General features: G+C 38.9%; 1 protein-coding gene across 2 annotated transcripts in view; it reads right to left on the bottom strand.

The window, feature by feature from the left end:
* bcl9 (BCL9 transcription coactivator) overlaps window positions 1–21,793 on the bottom strand; it is a 110,917-nt gene that overhangs the window by 55,015 nt on the left and 34,109 nt on the right. The window contains exon 2 of one of the 2 annotated variants that reach the window (XM_084402039.1): window positions 15,353–15,467. The gene's annotated coding sequence lies outside the window, so the exon portion shown is untranslated. Of the gene's footprint in view, window positions 1–15,352; window positions 15,469–21,793 lie in introns of those variants that run through there. The other variant, XM_084402040.1, reaches the window with a different exon arrangement.

Below are 21,793 nucleotides of genomic sequence, written 5' to 3'. Positions count from 1 at the left end.
TTGACTTCCATAGTAGTTTTTCTCTCCATACTATAGAAGTCAATGGGGTCCATCAACTGGTTCTTCAAAACATCTTCTTTTGAGTTCAACAGAAGAACAAAACTCATACAGGTTTGAGACAACATAAGGGTGAGAAAATTATGACAGGATTTTCATTTTGGGTGAACTATCTCTTTTACGGTTTAATTAAATTGCTCAGAAAGTTATAGTGCCCCTTGTGGCAGTGACACGTCAAATCAAGCATGTCTAGCTAGAAGCATTCATGTTCATGTAATTGGTTTGGACCTTACTGTTGATTTGACACCAGTTTTGTTAGATGCTCTAATAATGAAGACGATGGGGATGAAGATGTGTTGGAAACATAAGCCCTTGAAGCCATATGTCACAGGTGTGTTTAACCATCAAGTGTCACCAGGTGACATCTGGTTGAATGAAAGAGCACAAACATCACCAGGGCTTGATCCAGCTGTCAAATATTAACTCTGTAAGGTCTGGTATATGAAATAATAAATAAATCAAAATCAACTATTTTTAAATGGAGCAGTTTGTTGAACCTTTAGTTAAAATCTAAACATATTTTACATGTTTTTTCTATAAATAAATAAAATGCATAGATAGTCAACTAAACCAAAGTTGCAAAGTTTTCATCGTGTAATATTACTAACAATACAAAAGTTATTTGTACATTTACTTATGTGTAAAAATTCACAGTAAAAAGACATGTGAACCACAACCTGTTGGTGGACGTTTTTAAATTTATACTAAAAGGCCTTTACTTTCTTTAAAAATATAAACTATCAATCAGACAACAGAAGGCATATAAGATTGTGTAAAACAGGCCTTGGAAATGTGTGTATCAGATATGAACAGTAGGCTTTATAGGGTTAAAATTTGTATTGGAGAGAGTGATGTGAGAGAAATGTACAATCCACAAGGCAAAATGAGGCATAAACGATTCATGAAACAGGAATAATGTAAACGGTAACATACAAAAATGTCCAAAATTATGACAACTAGCCCCTATATTTATTTTTTCGACACTATTTTGTTTTCCCTCAGGGTCAAATATCAACTACAACTGCTTCAGCCGCATTAAAACGCACAAATGTGTTTTGAAAAGAACAATTAACATGTCATCAACATGCCACTTAATACCAAACAATTTAATCAAGCACCGTAATTTATTCGATAATAGCATATCAAAGCTCTGAGTTAAAACGAGAGTTATCAAAATGAATGTCTGTCTAATTGTTGTTAACAAAATTAAATAATACATTTACTTAACTTGGGCATGTTTTTTTAAGACTGTATATTAATTAGAGAAGAAGTGAAATGCTTGAGTGATCATGTGTGCAATGCTTTACATTTTTTTTTTTTTTTCAGTGCTGCCAGTGTGAGAGAGCTATGATCTCTCTTCAACTTTTGGCTGAAGTTTGAAGGAAAGATTTTTTGGCCGCAGTCATATCCGCCTCGACAGGACAGAAGATCTTTCGACTCTGCACAAACGTCACAGCAAAACAAACTTCCTTTGCTGGGCCCGCACTCCTCCTTTTTAATTTATTTCTACGATTTTGGCAGCATGCATAGCTTAGTTGCACCATCCATCCTTGCCTTTCCCCTCTCTCTCTCTCTCTCTCTGTTCCTCTAATGTTTATTTCCTTCTTGCCACTCTACCCTACTTCTCCCTTCAACCTCTATCTCATTCGTCTCTGTGTTGCTCACTCTGTCACTGTAATAGGAAACATTTCTCTCTATCCCTGCTAAACAGCTTCAGTTTTACACAAAGAGAGTCAAGAGCAACACCAGCTTGCTACATAAACGCCTCGCGTGCTCCGTATATGACGTAAATATCATAAGAGCCATGGTGCAGTGGTTAGCAACAGGTTGGGTCAGTGCTCAGTTGCTGCAGGTTCGAGTCTGACAAGTCGGTTCACTCGGCTGCCATCTTGGCAACGTCTCCAGACAGTTCATTTCTATGTATAAAATAGTCATTCAAGTATACCTTCTACTTGATTCGGGAAAGACCAAAATCTTCAAATACACTAGCATCCTACAATTTGTGGTTGGTAAGATTTAATGTTTTCGAAAGAAGTCTCACCAAGCTGCATTTATTTAATCAGAATTACTGTAAACCATATGCTTTTTAAATATTATTACAATTTAAAATAACTGCTTTCTTTTTTTAGATATCATTTATTCATATGATGGCAAAGCTGATTTGACACATACATTTCGTATCAATGATAAAAATATTTGTTCTGCTTAATGTTTGTGGAAACTGGGATACATTCTATTCCACAATTCTTTGATAGGTTTATCCAAAATAGAAAATAGTCACTTTTGATCAATTTAATGCATAATTGATAAAAGAAAAAAGCTACATAAATACCCTTAAAAAAAGACTGACCCCACTTTTGAACAGTAATGTATGTTTACCAAGATTATATTTCAATACATATTTTTTTCATATCTGCAACCATAGTATAATAAATTACGGTTACATTTTTGGGGGGTTTTTTATGGCTGGTCCAGGTAATGTACATGTGTGTTTTAGGCCCTGTTTACACCTGGTATCAAGATGCGTTTTGGTCGATCGGATCACAAGTGGACGACCCTAATTTAATATAGGTGTAAACGGGGTCTAAAACGTCGACTGGATTGCTTTCGTAGTTGTCACAGGGGTGGTTGCTGGCAAACAGGCGAAGAAGACGAAGACATTCTAACACAAAGTTTTAATAATGAACCAACTGACAGGCGGACTCAAAGCAACACACACACTTAACATTGCCGTTCCTGGACAATGAACAGAACACAGGAACTTAAATACACAGAGATGATTAACTAAACGGTAAACAGCTGTGGTGATTGTTAGTGTCCATGGTGACAGATGAGTGGCGGGAAATAAGAACAAGGAACAAGAGAATGACAAACTAAAAGTCCTAGAACTGAATACAGTTGAACATAATGCTGACAGTAGTGTAGATGGTCAAATGCGTTCGAACAGCCACAAAGGCCGTCTACTATCCTCCTACTGACCTAATATGTAAACATTATGCGAAGCGCGCTAGCTAGACGGATTTAAACTTTGTCGGCTGAAGACCCAAATTTGGTTTGAAGACAAAAAACATACCAAGCACAATGTTCTCTCACCATTCCTGACTTCTAACACACACTCTTCATGTGGCTGTCAGAGCAGAAACAAAACCGATGCTCTCTGTATGTTTTCTGTCGTCTCCTAGCGCGTTCGTAACTTCATATGTAAATTGCGTGAGCTTATTTTGTCCATTAGATCAAAAGATCTGAAAAACACATTAATTTATGTACCCATAGATCCTCCACTTGAAGAAATCAGGACAGAAGTGGTTAAAAGTGGACTAAAGAAACGGGTTAAAACACCAGGTGTAAACGGGAATGCGTCTCCCTCGTCTACTTGTGATTCGATCGACCAAGACGCTTCTCAATGTGTTAACAGGGCTTTAGAGTAAAGAAATAGCTTCCATTTTTACAGCCACAATATTGTGCAGATGCCACCATGATTTTGATATTTATTCGCATTTTCCACTTAAACTTTCTCTGTGGAAGATGTGTCCTTATCCCATACATTTTCTAAATGAATGCCGTTTTTTTCTAATAAGGCAGAATTCCCCCAAAAAGTTCCACATAAACTACATTAGTTAATAGTATTATAGGTAATATACATGTTAATCATTGGCCCTGTACCAAATGATGCCCTCATTGCTAGACAAGATGTCTTGTTTTTAGATATAGCATAGTTGTAATTCTGTAGTTCTAGTGAATATCCAAACAGCCATAGCATTCCACACAAGTCTCTCTTGGGCTTTGCCTGAGCCGTGAGATGTTATCTTCAACAGAAATGGATGTGCTTGTCCCCCACTAGAAGGTGAGGACTGGACCACCAAGGCTGTGTTGATGGGGGGTTTACACATGTCATCTGTTCAGGCAGGTATCCAGTCATTATGTGGCTGTAGTTTGCACGCCAACCCCTATGCTACATTTCAGATGCAGGTGTCCCTGTCTTCTCCCATATACCTTTAGAGATACAAATACCTCAACACATGACACTCAAGAGTTTCTATGGACACAAATAAACATCTAAGCACAATAAACATTTACACAAACTGCATCTTTTCGCTTCCCTCTCACGTTAACCATTGTCTCTCGTTGTGTGTCTCAGAGGGTGTTTACTGTAATGTAGCTGTAGCGGTTTGTGGTTGTCAGGGTGGCTGAGGAGGCCATTGTGGCGTTTGCTAAACAGACTGAGGTTTTCTTCACTCAACAACATTTATTTCCACATCTTTTCTCTCAGTCAGCAACATGAGATCAGTTTAAAGAGCTTTAGTGTTTTACTAGGTGTCTCTTGATGTTTCCATGGATCTAATACTGCTCTTAATCACTTGGATTTGTTAAATGGTAACCACACACTAGAGTGCCAAGTAGTACATATACACCAATGAGCCAAAACATTATGACCACCTGCCTAATATGCTGTTGGTCCACTGCGTGCTGTCAAAACAGCGCCGACCCACTGAGACATGGACTCTACAAGACCTCTAAAGGTGTTCTGTGGGATCTGGCACCAGGACGTTAGCAGCAGATCCTTTAAGTCCTGTAGGTTGCGAAGTGAAACCAAAGAACTTGTTGGTCCAACTCATCCCACAGATGCTCAAGAGATCTGGGGAATTTGGAGTCCAGGGCAACACCTTGAACTCTTCATGTTCCTCAAAGCATTCCTGAACAATATGTGCAGTGCGTAGAGGTGCGTTATCCTGCTGAAACAGGCCACTTTCACCAGGGAACACCATTGTCATGAAGGGGTGTACCTGGTCTACAACAATGTTTAGGTAGGTGGCCCGTGTCAAATTCACATCCACATGAATGACCGGACCCAGAGTTTCCCAACAGAACATTGCCCAATCACACTCCCTCCACCGGCTATCCTGGTGCCATCACTTGCCCAGGTAAACAGACTGGATAGCGTTTGTTGCCCTCGTGCATCATTGAGTCTAGGGCGCCCAACACCCTGTCGCCGGATTGTGGTTTGTCTCACCTCAGACCACTGTTGATAAATACTCACCACTGCTGACCTAAAACAACCCACAGGCCTTGCCGTTTCAGAGATACTCTGACCCAGTCGCCTTGCCATAACAATTTGGCCCTTATCAAAGTCCCTCAGATCTTTATTCCAGTCCATTTCTCCTGCATCCAAACACATTGATTACGAGAACTGATTGTTTTCTTACCATCTAATCTACCCAGTGCCTAATATCTGGCATAAGGAGATGATCAACGATATTTGCTTCATCTGCGACTGCTCATTATATTTTAGCTCATCAGTGTACAGTATGCAAGTAATTTTATAATCTATCTATCTATCTATCTTTGCAAAATCCTCATTCAAAACATTTGATTCAAAGTTTGATTAGTTTAAAATATGAAACAATAACTATATGAAGAATAAATTAAATAATAAATTAAGACAAAGTCTTGGACACATTCTGGTTGTCAGACTTAGTTATAGTATAACTATACCAACTATACTTAGTATAGTTGAACTATACCGGTTCTGCTAAGGACACTTGTGTGAATTTGAAGATAGATAGATAGATAGATAGATAGATAGATAGATAGATAGATAGATAGATAGATAGATAGATAGATAGATAGATAGATAGATAGATAGATAGATAGATAGATAGATTTCATAGGAAATATGTCAACAGAGGAAAGAAAACTCAACTCTTTGAACCATTTATGGTCTTTAAAGCATACTCAGAAAAATGTTGACTTTGTGAAACACAAATGTACATCAATACACATTAGAATCAGTATAAGTGCCTCCCTGCAGATCTGGGACCGGCTCTAGAGAGCCCCTCCACCCCATGGGCAGCGTGACTCAGCAATTCCTGGCAAATAGGCCAGTCAGCACGACTGCCAGTCAGTCACTAGGTCATCAGGCCAGCCAGCCAGCCAACCAGCCAGCAGGATGTCTATATATACTGTGCAGAGAGAGCGTGTTGAGTCTGATAAATAATTGAAGAGCACATTCATTAGCCTAGATTATTTAGCTTAAACGCTGGCTTCAATCCACCACAATCAGAAGTCATTACCTCACAATGAGCAAGGAGGAACATTCAAAGTTACAAGCCAGCACCTGCGAATCAAACAGGGAGGAATAGATTGTGCCTGATGCCAGTAGAGGAAGGAAAGAACAGCAGTGTGCACTCAGGGAAACACTGTTAGAAAAGAAAGCTGTAAGGTTTATGAAGGCATACAGCAAGACTAAAGAAAGATATTCCTTCCAGCCACCCTGGAACAGTCTGCTCTCTGCTGGGCCTCTCGACCCGCTTGGAGGATCGCCAGAACACATACAAACACACTGTCCAACCCACAGCACATCCAGAATTTCTAAAAAACATACACGCCAGCTTATTCTAGAACAGAAAGGCATATACATACACACAAACTCATAGATTGCATATTTATCACTTCATTTAAAAGGGGTCATATTGTGAATAAATCATTATTCATTATGAATTGATCTTTTGACATAGGAAGTAAGGAAAAAGAATCCTCCACAAAAATCTTCTTTGCACAGTGTGATGTTGCTTTAAAAACAGTTCAATACGTTAATATTGATTAACTTATACATCAGACAAAATATTGTCAGTTACTACTATGATTCAATGACGCATTAATAAACTAATTCGAACGGATCGGTTGAATGAATAAATCAGTGACTCACTCAAAAACAGTCAGTTGTTGCCACAAATTTGTCCCTTTAAATGCAAATGAGCTGCTGCTCCCGCCTCCGTTCAGAAGACGGCCAATCCTTTACACAAGCTTCATTCGGATACAATAACAAAACATGCGAATCTCACTCAGCCAAAATCTCAGAAATAACCAGTAGCGCAGTGCTGCCTTATGGAGAGACTCAGGAAGAGGTTGCAACTTTTAGACTGCACCTGGACGTTTCTGAATGGTTAGTGGATACATTTATGTAGTTGTTGTGGAGTTACAGTACATTGATTCACCTCATTGACTTGCATGTACAGTCATATTCATCTCATTGAGGTCTTTATAAGACGGCAGTGACGTTTTTTGGTCAAATGACAGAACTGTTTGCATGCTTTGCTCCAACTTTTACCATTGCGTTAGAACTGGTTACACTGTTGTTGCTTGCGAAAACCAAATGGCGGCGCCACGGGTGTAAACGTGCAGATTAAAGGGTGGTAATATTATAATAAGATCCCCTTTCTATGTCAGAAGGGAAGCAAAATCTGATGTCTTATTTTTTTACATGCTTGCAGAGAAAGGCTTACCAAAACAAAGTTACTGGGTTGGTAGATGCACCGGGGACCCGATTATAGCACTTAATGGAAAAAGTCAGATTTTCATGATATGTCCCCTTTAACAGTTTGTAAGTCACAATTATTGTGTGAGTTTGTCAATGTATTTTGGGCTTTTCACCAAGTTCACATGCAAAGATGTTGAAAGTAATAACAGATGTCAAAATGTGCAGTGAAATTAACGATTAGCGAAATTAGCGAACATTTTCTGAGCAAAAAAGGCCCATTTCTATTGTAAATAGTGTAGCTATGTATGAAGTACACACTAAAGTAACTTTCAATACATGCAGCTTTTTAAGCTGTTCAAAGCAACGAATCCTTAAACCCGTTTTGAAAATTTGCATGGGGAAATCTTTCATCCTCAACTAAAATTGCAGATTGTGTATAGTCCCCTGAAAATTCGTCTGAAATACAGTAGATGTGACCGCACCTAAAGTCTTAAAGGTCCAACAGCCAAAAATCAGTGTATTTAATTGGAAAACGGTCATATAAGACTAAATTGAATGTTTTGGTCCAAACATTAAAAGAATTAAAAACAAGCTCCACAAATGCAGATAGTGAATATGACTTTCTCTTTTCCCTTCTCTTCCACCCATCCCTCTCTCTCTCTCTCTTGCAGGTCTCTGTCCTCTTGATAAAGAGCGGTTTGAATATCAATGAGGTTTATTCTCTCCCGGGTCTGCGGCCAGCTGTTATAGAGTGAGCGCCATTCTGCTGCTATTTTGAGGCAAGATACGTAATTAAAAAATCAATACCTTCCGATGCAACCTTTTCAATATACACAACCATACTGACCTTGTTAACACACATCCTGGATCACTTATACCCAAACACAAATACTGCTAAACAACACATGTGGCATCAAGAATAACATCAATTCATTTCCCTGCTTATTTTCTAATATATCTGTTTTCTGAGTCCAGATATGTTCAAAGCAATAAAAAGAGAAAAACAAGTTTTTGTAATGGTACATCCTGTGCGTTTGAGATGATGAGTAGCACCCCTGCGGCTATCCCTGACACTTGAGGCTCGGACGCAATCGTCTGTTTTGACAGCGACAAGACGTGAAGATTTCTGTATGCAAATAAGATGTAAACAGACCATCAGGGAGCCATCTGTGTGGCTGGAACTCCCTGAGTGGGTGGGGCCTCTGTAGCCAGAGAGACGGGCAAGCGAATGAAAGCTCACAGCACCAGTTCGGGTCACCAGTGTAGACCTCTACGAATGTAAACAGAAGTGTTAATACCTCCGTCTTTGCCCGTTTAAGGGCCACACTGACATGGCCGTGAATTAGGGTTCGTTTAGTGCTTACAAATGAGTCGACTGTCTACTACACTCTTCACACACACAATAGGGGGAGCTTGGCCGGGCCCTTGTAATTAACTATCCTAAACGAGGAAGGAAAAATGAGGTTGAAGGTTAATATCTACAAGCTTTGTGTGGATACAACATGCTGTTCCATCAGCACTGATAAAGGTTGTCCTCTCATTCTGACCTGAGCAGTGCTGCTGTTTAAAGACAAGTTTAAACCTGGGTAACTTAAAACACCAATTGAAACGGGATCCGCGAGACATTTAACTTCTGTAATGTGCAGTATTTTAATGTTCAGTGGAAATAATACAGGGTAGGCTTGGATCTGGAATTGATTGATTGAAAAGGGGCCGTTCAGCACCAGAATAGAGCCACGTTGACTTGAAGAAAAAAAAAACATGGCAATTTGCTAAACATTTAACGTAACTGTACTGTGTATTTATGAGTGAGACAGAATATTTGTTGGGAAAATGTCAAATTAAAATGTAATAATACTGCAGAATAGCTTGTACTGTTGAATTCTGCACAATAAGACAAGGCACATTTGCTAAGTAGATAGTTTGGATTTCATATAACCTTTAATTTTTTATCTGGATAACAGAGTAAATTTAGTACTGTATTAATATATATATTGGATTATTCAACAGAAATGGTGACTCTCAGCTGATCCACATCTACCTATAGGAATACGACGCCTATCACTGTATACATATATAAGCTCCTTCAGTATTATCAGCAGCTACCGCATTTCTCAGGAGCGAATTACCCTCCTCCATCCCCAGCTCCTCCAGTCAGTCAGGATTTGCCATTCTGATTCCCCTTGAATCAAAATAAATTCTCGAATCATGTTGTACTCTAAAAATCTTGAATTAATGATATCTGCAATACATTCATGTTGGTTCTGTTCTGTTTACCCTAAGGGGGGTTATTGCTCCTCTCCCTGCTCTTATCCATGCTAGGCTGCATGGATGCGCAGGGAGTTCTTGCCCAGAACAGAACTATACCACCAATCCTAACTGTATGCTAATTGTCAATCGTATTCGACGATAGAGGTCCTGACAGAAGTATTAATATAGCACATTTAAGAGCAACAGACGTTGACCCAAAGTGCACAATTCAGCTATTTGAATAAATACCCTAATAAGAAAGAAATAAAGACCAAATAAAACTCTGAAAACCTCAGCATGGCATTTCTAGGTATGCAGTTTTGGTGCTCAATTTAGGACAAAGTTGATTTTATGGGAACACTTTGTGTCTCCATGTGTACATGTGTGCGCCATGGAAGTTTTTGCTGTTAGCACTGGAGCTTGTTTCCGAAACACACAAGCATAGTGTTCCAGCAGCACACCCTCTCATGGAGGGAACAAGCTAAAAATATCACACACACACACTTACAAGAAAGGCAAGGCAATCTCTCTTTTACACACACACAGAGTTCTTTGCCCTCTTTTCAACTACTTAGTGTTGCCACAAATGCCCTCTTAGCACCAAATAACACCCAAACCACAAATGAGTATCATTATTTATTAAAATCATTAGTTCTAGTATAGTAGTGGAAGTATACAGTTCAGTCTTTCACCCTAACCTTCACATATAGTTTTTCTCTCCCTGTCTGAATTAAGCCCAGCACCTTGACTCAACCTTGCCTGCGGCTCTATTCCACCCTAGATCAGCAGATGAACAGCGTAGACCACCAGCATTACATTAATACGTTACAATTTAAAGGCTCTATAGTGCTTATCAAGTTAACTGATTAATTGAGTTTTCTATCAAGGTGAGACCCTGGAAGCTTGCATTTGATTATTGCATTAGTAAAATGAAAGGAGTAGTTCTCCCAAAAAAAGGGAAATTGTGTCATTTGTGTTATTTACTCTTAGCCTGGAAATCCAGACCTAAATCTGAAAGATTAATGGTCTGGCATTGACTAATGCAAATCGGCAAGCTCGAGGGGCAGCACCAAGAAAACAGAAAATCTCACTGCACGCAATTGGATAACGCTACGACCAATCACAGCGGAGCTAACTGGTAGATTAGACTCTTGGTAAATGGTAAATGGATTGCATTTATATAGCGCTTTCAACAGACCCATGGCCACCAAAGCGCTTTACATATTGCCTCACATTCACCCATTCATTCATACACCGACGGCGGTGTCAGCCATGCAAGGCGCCATCCAGCTTGTCGGTAAGGTGTAAGGTGGGGTAAGGTGTCTCGCTCATGGACACCTCGACACTTGGTCAGGTGGAACCAGGGATGGAACCACCAACCTTCCGGTTTGTAGACAACCTACATGAACCACTGAGCCACTGCCGCCCACACATAAAACTCTTGCCGTATCCAGTCGGCAAAACAGCAAAAACGCCCTTCTTGCAAAGGAACGATTCGAGCGGCGTCTTCTGTTCCTCTTTTAGATAAAAAGCCAAGTCTAACTCGTTCATTGTAGCGGCCAAAGCCATTTCAAATAACTGGTGTTCATCCATAGTCATCTTGCAATGTTTACTAATGACTTCGACGTCACAGCGCTGTCGTCATCTGTTTAGCTCGCCTCTGGCCCGCCTATATCAGATAACCCGATGTGATTGGTGCAGCTCAGATACAAGGGCATATTTAATTAGCATCATTACTCGACGTCAGAGTAAACTCGCTGAGCAAATTCAACTTGTGCTCTCCAAATCTGTATGACTTTCTTCCCTCTGTGGAACACAAATGCCTGGTTTCACAGACAAGGCTTAGATTTTGCCAGGGTTAGGCCTTAGTTCAAATAGGACATTTAAGTAGCTTTTTATAAACGTGCCCTAGAAAAAACATTACTGGTGTGCATCTTGAGACAAAACAATTGCACTGACACTTTAAGATATGTTAGTACAAGTTACTTTCAGTTCAGACAGCTCAAACATGCATTTTAATCTGGGACTGGATTTAAACCTTGTCAGTGAAACTGGCCAAAAAAGAGGTATTTTGCAGAATCTTTTCTATACAATAAAAATGGACAGTCAAAGGTAGTTAAACATAAAAAGTAGTATGTATGAATTGTAATAGTTTTATGTGAGGAACAGACCAAAATGTTTGGTCTTAAGTTTTTTTTCCCCCCATTAATTCTTTCCCTCTTGCATCATGATTGCTCATGAAATGTGCAAGAACCAGGGTTAGTGACCTCAAACCAAACACATTTCAGGTTTGAAAACAATGACTTTGGGGATGATTTTCAGCACATAATGGCAAACATTGGTTGGTTCCCCACACAAAGCTATATCGTATGACTTCAAATGATTTAGAATATAAGTCGAATGGACTGCTTTTTTGGAGCTTGGCAGCATGAATTACTATTTTCATTGTATGGACATGAGTAGCTCAGACATTCTGCTAAACATCTTCTGTGTTCCACAGAAGAGAAAAAGTCATACAGGTTTGGAACAACGCAAGGGTGAGTAGATGATTACAGAATTTAAATAAAGTATTTAAAATCCAGATTGTGATGGCAAACGATCCGAGCTGTGAACGCAGAAGTTGTGGGCTCAAACTCAAGTGTTGACCCAGGAATTGAGAAGTGCTATGATTTCAGCCCTATTCTGTCACTGTTCTTCCCTGGAGCGCGACACTTCTCCATGTTCCGCCCCAGGTTGTTCCAGAGGGTCTGTCCTGGCAATTATTGTAGCGAAAGTCACTTTAAATGAGAATGTATGTGCTACAAAGCCGAGTGACTAAAAGGATTGCCTGTTTAAAATCCTGACAGACCTTACGAGGTTTGGAATATCATGTTAACATTTAACTTTGCTTTTTATGTTTTATGATTTGTATCCATATCTAAATACCAACCCAAGCTCATTGGAATGAAAATGGAGATATTTCAGCAAAATATTACTTTTGAGGCAAGTTTACTACATCAGAAAAGTGATACATATAGAGCTGGTAATATGATTCAAATGTCAAAATGTATACGTTTGCGAATCATGCACTATTGTAAAAGTGTTTTGAGGTCATAAAATGACATTGCGCAAAATTAAAGAATCGCGCAAAAGCAAGTCTTTAATAACTGATTAACTAATTGTCTGATAATCAATAATATATCATCATAATTTGTGTGAAAAGTACAGAGCCATGGTGGGATGGGACAAAAAATCGTTTCAATGCTTTTGCTTTTGCTTGCTTGTTCCTCCAAGAAACTTTTCGTTCACTTGCAAAAGCACTGAAATATAGTTTTTCATCCCACCTTATATTATTTAATCACAAAAGTTTTGTGAGTGCACACAAAGTTTCTCAGGGAAATGCAAAAGTTTTGTGAGTTTTCCTAAAATGGAGGTACAGGCATGTTTATTTTTTTCCAATGAGTCTAGGTTGCTAAATACTACAGCATGAGATTCTGTAAATGTAACAAGCTCAAGACGGAAGGGTAAAGGTTATGAATATCTCAGAAAAGACATGGAATTGACTTTGAGAAACTGGTCTCGGTTCAGTGCAATGTTTAAGTGGGGCTGGTAGTTTTCCATGCATGATAAAATCACCTCATTGGCCCAAAGCTGTCATCAGAGACGGGGAGCTGTTCCCTACAGCTGGCCTACCTAAAGAGCCCCCTTTTCTCAAAATACACCAACACACGCACACAGGACACATATAACACAACCTCATAATGCGCTGGAAGTCTTTGAACCCATTACACCGTGCACACACACACACTCACAGTGACATACACACACACAAACAGTGTTTACATCTAGACTATACCCCCTCCCCTTGAGACCCATTCCACATTCCTTCACCAGACTCCCTGCATTCCTCTTCTACTGAGGAGGGGGTCTGACCGACTTTCCCCCTCTTTCTCTTTCTCTATCTTTCTCCTTTTTTCTATCTCTCTCTTGGCCTTTCTTTGTCTTGCCCCTTTCTCCTTCTCTCCCTTAGTGAGAAATGTGTGCGACAGAGAAGTAGATGGGGAGGAGACAAACAACTGGTAAAACAGCAATGATCTGGGTCATCATCTAGAGTTGTCTGATTTAGTTTGAATGCGTGTAAGAAAGACGGCTGCAACAACTGTAAACAGGAAAATAGAAATACATACATGGCCTCTCTACCAAAACCTAGGAAGCTGCCTCAAAGTCTACGCCTAAAGGCAGCTGCTTTTGACCATTTTGAAACACCCCCAGCAAGCAATTTAGCGTTTAAAAGACGTCTTTTAGCCGTCCAAACACTGACGTCAAAACACCGTCCAAGCCCTGACGTCTAGGCTAAAACGAGGCAAAATTTGGGCTGTCAGTGAAAATTTAATAGACGTTTAACCATATCCCAAGAATAGACTAGTCATCAATTAGACTAAATGAAATGAAACACCAAATGAAATGAAACCAAACACCTTGTAATCACTGTTGACTTTGCTTACATGATGGAATATCATACATCTCCAAGCTATTTTGGTAATAACCAAATTCAAGGTTATTTTGGCTAGAAGTGGGTTACTCATAGCCGAACTGTATATCGAGTCTATAATTAACCTAGAGTAGACGGTGAAATGGCGACTATTGCTTTCTTGGCATACCACATACCACACAAATAGCGCTCCGTACTGGAGAATCAACAAACTATTGATTTCAATAGAGTTTGATGTTAGCATGTTGCTAAGCTAGAATCAGGGCTTGACATTAACTTATTTGCTCACCAGCCATCATGTATGGATCCATTATACGGTTACACATGCTTTTTCTTTTGCCTTCTATGTTTCAAGTTGAGATGATTATGATGGCGACTTTCTAGGTGTTGGAACGGAGCAACAGACTCAGGGCCCTATTTTAACGATCTGAAACGCAAATATCAACACTTGTCTTCTCCAAGTGTTGCGCCGGAACACTTCTCTTTTCGCTGAACCGCCCCTGGGAGCACAAGTTCATTCCCTAATTTACCGACATGCGCCTGTGGAGGGAAAAGTCCGCTGTGCGTCGGGTGTAAAATAGGAATGATACATGCATCGGTGTACAAAGTCAATTGCGCTGGGTGCAAGATAGGGCCCTCAATGTGGAGCCACACATACCGATGTTATGAAAGACAAGAATAAGCGCCTGTAGCAGTATTGTCCCCACGGTTCTCAGTCTGGTTTTCCCATCTGAGCTGAAGCTAATTCCAGTGAAGTGTTCTTCTCAGGGAAGCAGCGGTAGATTTTCCCCCTCGCTCTGTCCTCACACACTCCCTGCTTGTTCCCCCAGTCTACAGCCTGATTGTGTGTTCAGCTCAGAGACTCTTTCCTAGGGGCAGACCTGCTGTGTGTGTGTGTGTGTGTGTGTGTGTGTGTGTGTGTGTGTGTGTGTGTGTGTGTGTGTGTGTGTGTGTGTGTGTGTGTGTGTGTGTGTGTGTGTGTGTGTGTGTGTGTGTGTGTGTGTGTGTGTGTGTGTGTGTCGTAAGTCTCTCAAGATGGTTTTGTCTTTGGCTGCACAGAATATTTAATCGGGAATACTTGGTGAAAATACACACAAACATGAACACACAATTCTAATGACCTACATTTTACATAAACTACTGTAAAAGTAGTGTACAGTAGCATTCATTTAGAAGTGTAGAGTACACTTATATGTTGTTTGTTAGTAGTTTCGTGCACATTTCCAAAAGAGTAGTTTGTTATATTTACTATTGTAATGTGCATGCTCATGTTTGATGTTGGCATTTGGCAAAAGATTTTAAACAAAGCAACTTACATTAAAGGTACACATTTTATCAGTTCTTACTTTCCCTGGAAATCGAACCCATGACCTTGGCGTTGCTAGCACCATGCTCCACTGTTTAAGATACACGAAAGCTTCTGACAGAATCCTGAAACAAATGAAATTAAACAAATTATTGATGTCAAATTTAGTGGTGTATTTAGTCATTTCCATGTTTTGTTTACTATTGTAGTAATTACTTTAGTAGTGTAGTGTACACTTCCATGTTACATTTAATATTGTATTATACAGTACATTTCTGTTTTAGATATACAGTACTGTTCAAAAGTTTGGGGTTGTGTGATTTTTTTCTTTGTCTCATGCTCATCAAGACTACATTTATTTGATCAAAACTACAGTAAAGAGCAGTAATACTGTGAAATATTATTGCAATTTAAAATAGCCGTATTATTTTTGAATATATTTTAAAATGTAATTTATTCCTGTGATCAAAGCTGAATTTTGGCATCATTACTCCAGTCTTCAGTGTCACATGATCCTTCAGAAATCATTCAAATATGGTGATTTGCTGCAAAAAGAAAATCTTTTTTTCCATGTCTTATAATGTTATAATATTTTTGTGGAAACGGTGATACATTTTCTCAGGACAAAAGAAAACTTTTGTAACATTATACAATGTCTTTACTGTCACTTTTGATCAACTGATGAGTCCTTACTGACTAAAAATATATATTAGTTAATAAAATATTACTGACCCCAACATTTTGAACGGTAATATATAACTACTGTACTATATACTACATTTCTATATTACATGTACAAGTCTAAACTAAAATTTTCATTTGTAGAATGTAGTGCAGCATTACGAACACACAGAGATGAAAATAAATGTCTTGAAACTTGTTTTTGTACAAGCTAATATGATTCTTTAGGGTCTAAATTAAAAGTTTGTAATATACTTTAATTAAAAATTCTCATTAGTATTGTAAGAAAACACTCATTTTACCTGGTCAAAAACAGCTCTGTTTTCAGCACGCCGTTTAAGTGCATGTGTCTTTAAATGATAATGAGCTTTGCTCACCCCGCCCCTCTGTTCTGTGCGTACACCGTTTGTAACACAATAACACAATAACCATAACGCGTTGTTCATTATAAACGTGGGATTATGAATTATATTGAGAACGCCGTATATAGAAAACATGCCGTAATGTACCCTGAGTGTAAACAGCCGCATTCATCGTGAAGCGTGCAGCAAGCGATTTGCAAAGATTAATATAAATATTAATATAAAGGTTAATAAAACGTTACACTCACTTCAGTTATTCTGGAGTTGCAGCTTCTTAGCAAAACCAGCTTTATACTGACCTCGTTTGTAAAGCAGTCTGGTGTGTGAAATGATTCGCGCAAACATGAAAGCATTGACGTTGATCGTGGGGAATATTCCCTTCGAAAACAAACTCAGCCACTGCGTCTTCAGCGGTTCGGATTTAGGAACATCAAAATGACTGCTGTGTTCATTATTACACCCAAGAACAGAACACCACAATCGCTTAGACGCCATTCTGCTCATAGACAGTGCTCCAGCGTATCAACAATGACCGCGCCGGTCCGCGCGGACTATGATTGACAGCTAGCTCACGAGCGAGGGCGGGTCTGTGTTGAAACGCTGCTGTCAATCAACAATCGTGGGAGGGTTTGTGACGTCACAAAATCGAACGGCTTGATTTGAGATGGGGGAAAACATATAAGAAGATTTTAAAAAAAAACACTGGATGTATTTTTATCATTTTATGATGGTTGTGTTCAGGCATTGCCAACACACATTTCAGTACAATTAACTTGTAAAAGTGCATGTACCATTATATGACCCCTTTAAAAGTTGAACTTTTTATACAACGTCTTTGAAACGTGGCGCTCATGCACAAGACGCGACCTGAAAAAGCAGCAAGGTCAAATATGTCCGTCTAGCGCATGTTTACGTAGAAAAGCAACTGAAACTTAGCACGTTCTGTGTCAACGGCTCCATGAAATTATGTTTATTCGATTACAAGCATCATATTTACTGGAGTGTACATCGGCCAGCAGGTCCTGAAGCGGAGAGCTGTGTTGGTATGGTAACAGGAATATCAGCAGAGGGGGGGGAGGGGAGAAAGGGAAGGAGATGAGGATAGGTGAGCGAAAGAGAATGAGGAAAAGAGCAAAGAGACAGGAAAACCAGAGGTGAGTTAAGTTCTCAGGGCTTCAGACAGAAATGTCTCTCCATGTCTCACGCGATCCCTAATTCTTTCTCTTACTCTATATAGTAATATATAAATATCTCACTCTTGCTTCTGTCTCTCTGCAGTCACTGTCACTTTTGACCTGATCACTGTTTGCCTCATTCTCCTATTCATGTCCTCTCCATACCAGCCAATGTATGTGTGTGTGTGTGTGTGTGTGTGTGTGTGTGTGTGGTTGGCCGATTCCATTCTGAGATACTGAAATGTCTCCTCAGTGCACTATTTCTGTCATCGTACTCCCCTGCTGCAGCGGTAATAAGGAACCGAGCTGTGAACTGTGATTCCAGCTCCCAGCAAACCTCTAATCCAATCCTACAACAATACAGCACACATGTAAATTGAATACCACCTCTTAATAGGTTTAAATTTCATTTTTATGTAAAATACGACACACACACACAGTCTAACTAACACAGTTTTTTGTTTTTTCCAAAAGCCCTCGGCTCTTCAGTATACAATATGAGCTTTACACTAACTAACGAAATTGTCTCAACAGCAATGAAGGGCTTTGATATATACCCACTTATGACTGATTAAACAGACTTTCTATATTTTATTTGCGCTCTCCGCTCTCTTATGCGCACATGCATGATAAAACCACCTGTCCAAAACAAAAAGTGTTTGCGTTCGATCCAACACTCGATCGAGCTTAAGAGCAACATTATAATTCATTCAGGGGTGTTTTGCTATGCTCTGCGTTGACTGGCTCAGAAGCAGGAGCAGTTGCGTTTCACCCCCACAGTGCTGAATGATAAGTCGAGCCACCAACACGCACCACTGTCAATCAGAGCCGGAATGGCTCACCAGATGGAAGCCATTTTGAATATGTCACTAAACTCAGTTACTTATGCTGCCTTCAAGTCCTCCTGGGAAAAAAAAAGATAAATTTAATAGTTATTTGTCTCGTTTACAATTCATGACAATGGTAGGAAGCCTTTTTTTTAGCACTAATGCAACAAAATAAAGAGATGCTTATTAGGTGTACAAGTGATGCTTTGTGCATTTATTGTGCTGCCGCAGAGAATCATGGGAAATGTAGTTTGGCTGCACGAGCTTGTCAACTCATAAACCAGATAAATGAGTGGTATTTTCTAACTAGCTTGAATACTACTCTTCATCAACAGTACTAAAATAGGCATTTAAACTTTACAGTTAGCATTCACCCCTTATGATCAATATCAATTAGCTTCTGCTAATTCACACACCATATTGGAAAGTCAGAGCTCACTCGCACTGGTATATATGTCACTGTGCTAGAATTAAAGTAGGCTTATGTTGTAAATATGATCACTATGACATGACTTGAAGGCAGCATTAAACGCTAACTGTGTATATAGAACATATACAGATGCATGTTTACCGCCCTGACTAGCATTAGCACCATTCATTCCACATTAATCAAGAAAGCCATTTACTCTAATTAAACAGTAAAATGGGTTGCTGACCTAAGGTAAAGAGGACAAATATATGCAAAGATTAATTCAATTTCCCTTCATTTGTCTTTAATGGAAATCTTGCGAGTTCCATACACATTCTTAAATCTGAAGAATAGGTGTGAGACAGTTGGCTATCTTTAAACCAGATTCATGGTCACTTTGAGCACAAAATGCTATTGAACAGTGACTAAGCAACTACTTTCAATAACAACAACAGCTCATGAGCTTTAATAAGGAACCAGTTGACCCGCAAGCAACTGCAATCCATCATTTGTTAGTTAGGGAATCAATGTGCTGTCACTGTTAAGAGTCCGTACTGAAATATGACCGCAACACTGTCAGCGTCTACAGCGGCAATCAAACTCCTCTATAGAAAACAGGTTTTAATTTTCAATTGTAATGATATCAAAATATGACCATTTTTTATTTATTTTCGATCAAATAAATGCAGCCTTGGTGAGACTTCTTTCAAGAAATAAAAAAAAAATCGTACAGACCCCAAAATTTTGAACGGTAGTGTATTTATATGAGAAATGTCTAGAAGTGGAAATATTAAGTAATTTCTGAAATTTATACAACAAATAACAATGATAATTGCATGTTTTTAACATCTGGCTACTGTACGATATGCCGGAAACCTGATATGAATATGAAAGTGTCTCTTTTTTTAACATTCTAAAACCACTAATAAAATATTCCCTTAAATAGTTTTGGCACCAGATAAGATTCCTCAAATTCCTAAATGTCTGGACCCCATTTATCTTATGCTGGTGGAAGAGGGGGAAAAAACAGGGCACTCACTTATTCGCTATCCATTCATTCCTGTCCTCTAGTTCTCTTAAGAGTCACAGGTCCTGACAATACAGCCTCTGTTCTATGAGGAAGATCTCAAACCAGCAGAAAGGCACTCAGCAAGAGTGCTCCATCTGAACGCCTGTCTTTTTTAGTCTAAACAACAAGGATTTTTGTTTTATATTTATACATTTAAAAAAAGCATATATCAGAAATATTCTTTAGAAGGTTTCCTTAGAAATAGACAAATGTTTTACATTTTTCACTTGAAAAAATCTCTGAAAAATATTCAGCCATAATATAATTCCATGACAACTATAAATTCATAACACCCTTTCTTTTACTGGAAGACGATGGCATAAACTTCAAAACATTACTGATTTGTGAACCTTATTTTAGCTGTATTTAGGTCCTTTTTGCAATTGTAAGTTAGTTACTCTTAAAAGTGATCAGTTGACTTAACTTAAAAAAAGTGAGGAAACCCACTGCCTTAAAATTATTAAGTAATAGAACAGTTATGATTTTTAAACTGCACCAGGCGACGTGACAAAGGCAAATCGAATCCATAATAATCAGTGATGTTGTCTCTGGATATGGCGCCACACGACACGACAAATTCCCGACAGTAAACTGGGATGCCTTGTTCTATTTCTGACGTACTTAAACTGCTCGCACTACTTTCAAGCTGTTGCGACGCAACACGACTCGACAACTGTCATGTCCGGTGTTGACACTTGTGTTAGAAGAAAAGGTTCTATATGGGGTTCTGTCAGGCACGTCATATATAGAACCTTGTAGGGGTTCACATCATTTTATGGATTTATTTTTAAGTTATTTATTTATTTTTATTTTTAATTACATTGTATGAATTAAGCAGCTCGTAAACACTGTAAAAATGAATTTTTTCATTTCAAATTAAAACTTTTTTTTTTCTTTTGTCAAAACAACTTGGATAATTAATGTGGTTCAGATAAAATAATATTTTGAGTTTCTGTTGATTAAACCAACTAAAAAAAATTATTTCAATGAACTCAAACTTTTAAGGCAACCAGGCTAACTTACTTTTTTAAGTTAAACCAACAGTCATTTTTACAGTGTACTTCATCACTAGAAACAAATTAAATAACTCATTCAATATGAAAGTATTATTCAATCATAAGACATTTCTCCTTATATAGAACCTTTTTGGCATAAAGAGTTCTTTAAAATTGAGTCAAGAACCCTAGGATTCTATATAGAACCCCATCAAACTTTTTTTTTCTAAGAGTGAATCTAATTCCTTTGTGAGAAAACAGGCCAACCAACAATCCAACCATGTTTTCGTATACCTTGCCTCATTCCTGAAATCAATTAAGTAGGCCAACAGGATGCGATACCCTACGAATTCTAGCCACACTAAATTTTACGTGTTCAGATTCTTTACACCAGCTCAATCAAATATCGCTTCTCTCCACAGACAGAAAAGTTTGGGCTCAAGGAGTGGACTCAATAAACTGAAGCAGAACCACTAGACCGATCTGAAATAAATATAGCAGTTTGACATAAAATAGCTAAAGGTGTCCATTTTGATAGGAAAGTTGACATTTTTGTCTAGAATGAAATAAGGGCTTTAGTCTATGCATATCATGTAGACAGTTCAAACAATAAGTCAGACAGTTTTGCTCCAGTCCAGGCTTCTCCGCTCTATCCTAAATAGCACTATGCAAATGGGGGATGGGAAAACCTGGAGAGCTGTAAATGAGAGAGAAATCAAGAGAGATGAGGGGAGTTTCAGGGACCGAGTGAGTAATGGATACGGAGAGAGACAGTATGAGGGAGGCGTCAGGAGGAACACTGTTTAATGTGTGTTGCACAGTTTACTCAAGCATGTATTTATATGGGAAGGACATATGTGTGAATGTGTGCGAGTGTGTTGAGACCCAGTGGTCTGAAGCCTGATACTGGCCCCCTGTATGCAGCTGCTCCCT

The sequence above is a fragment of the Rutilus rutilus genome (assembly GCF_951802725.1).
Source record: "Rutilus rutilus genome assembly, chromosome: 2".
Lineage (NCBI taxonomy): Eukaryota > Metazoa > Chordata > Actinopteri > Cypriniformes > Leuciscidae > Rutilus > Rutilus rutilus.
Note: the sequence above shows the minus strand (reverse complement) of the source record. Positions and strands in the feature narration are given on the sequence as shown.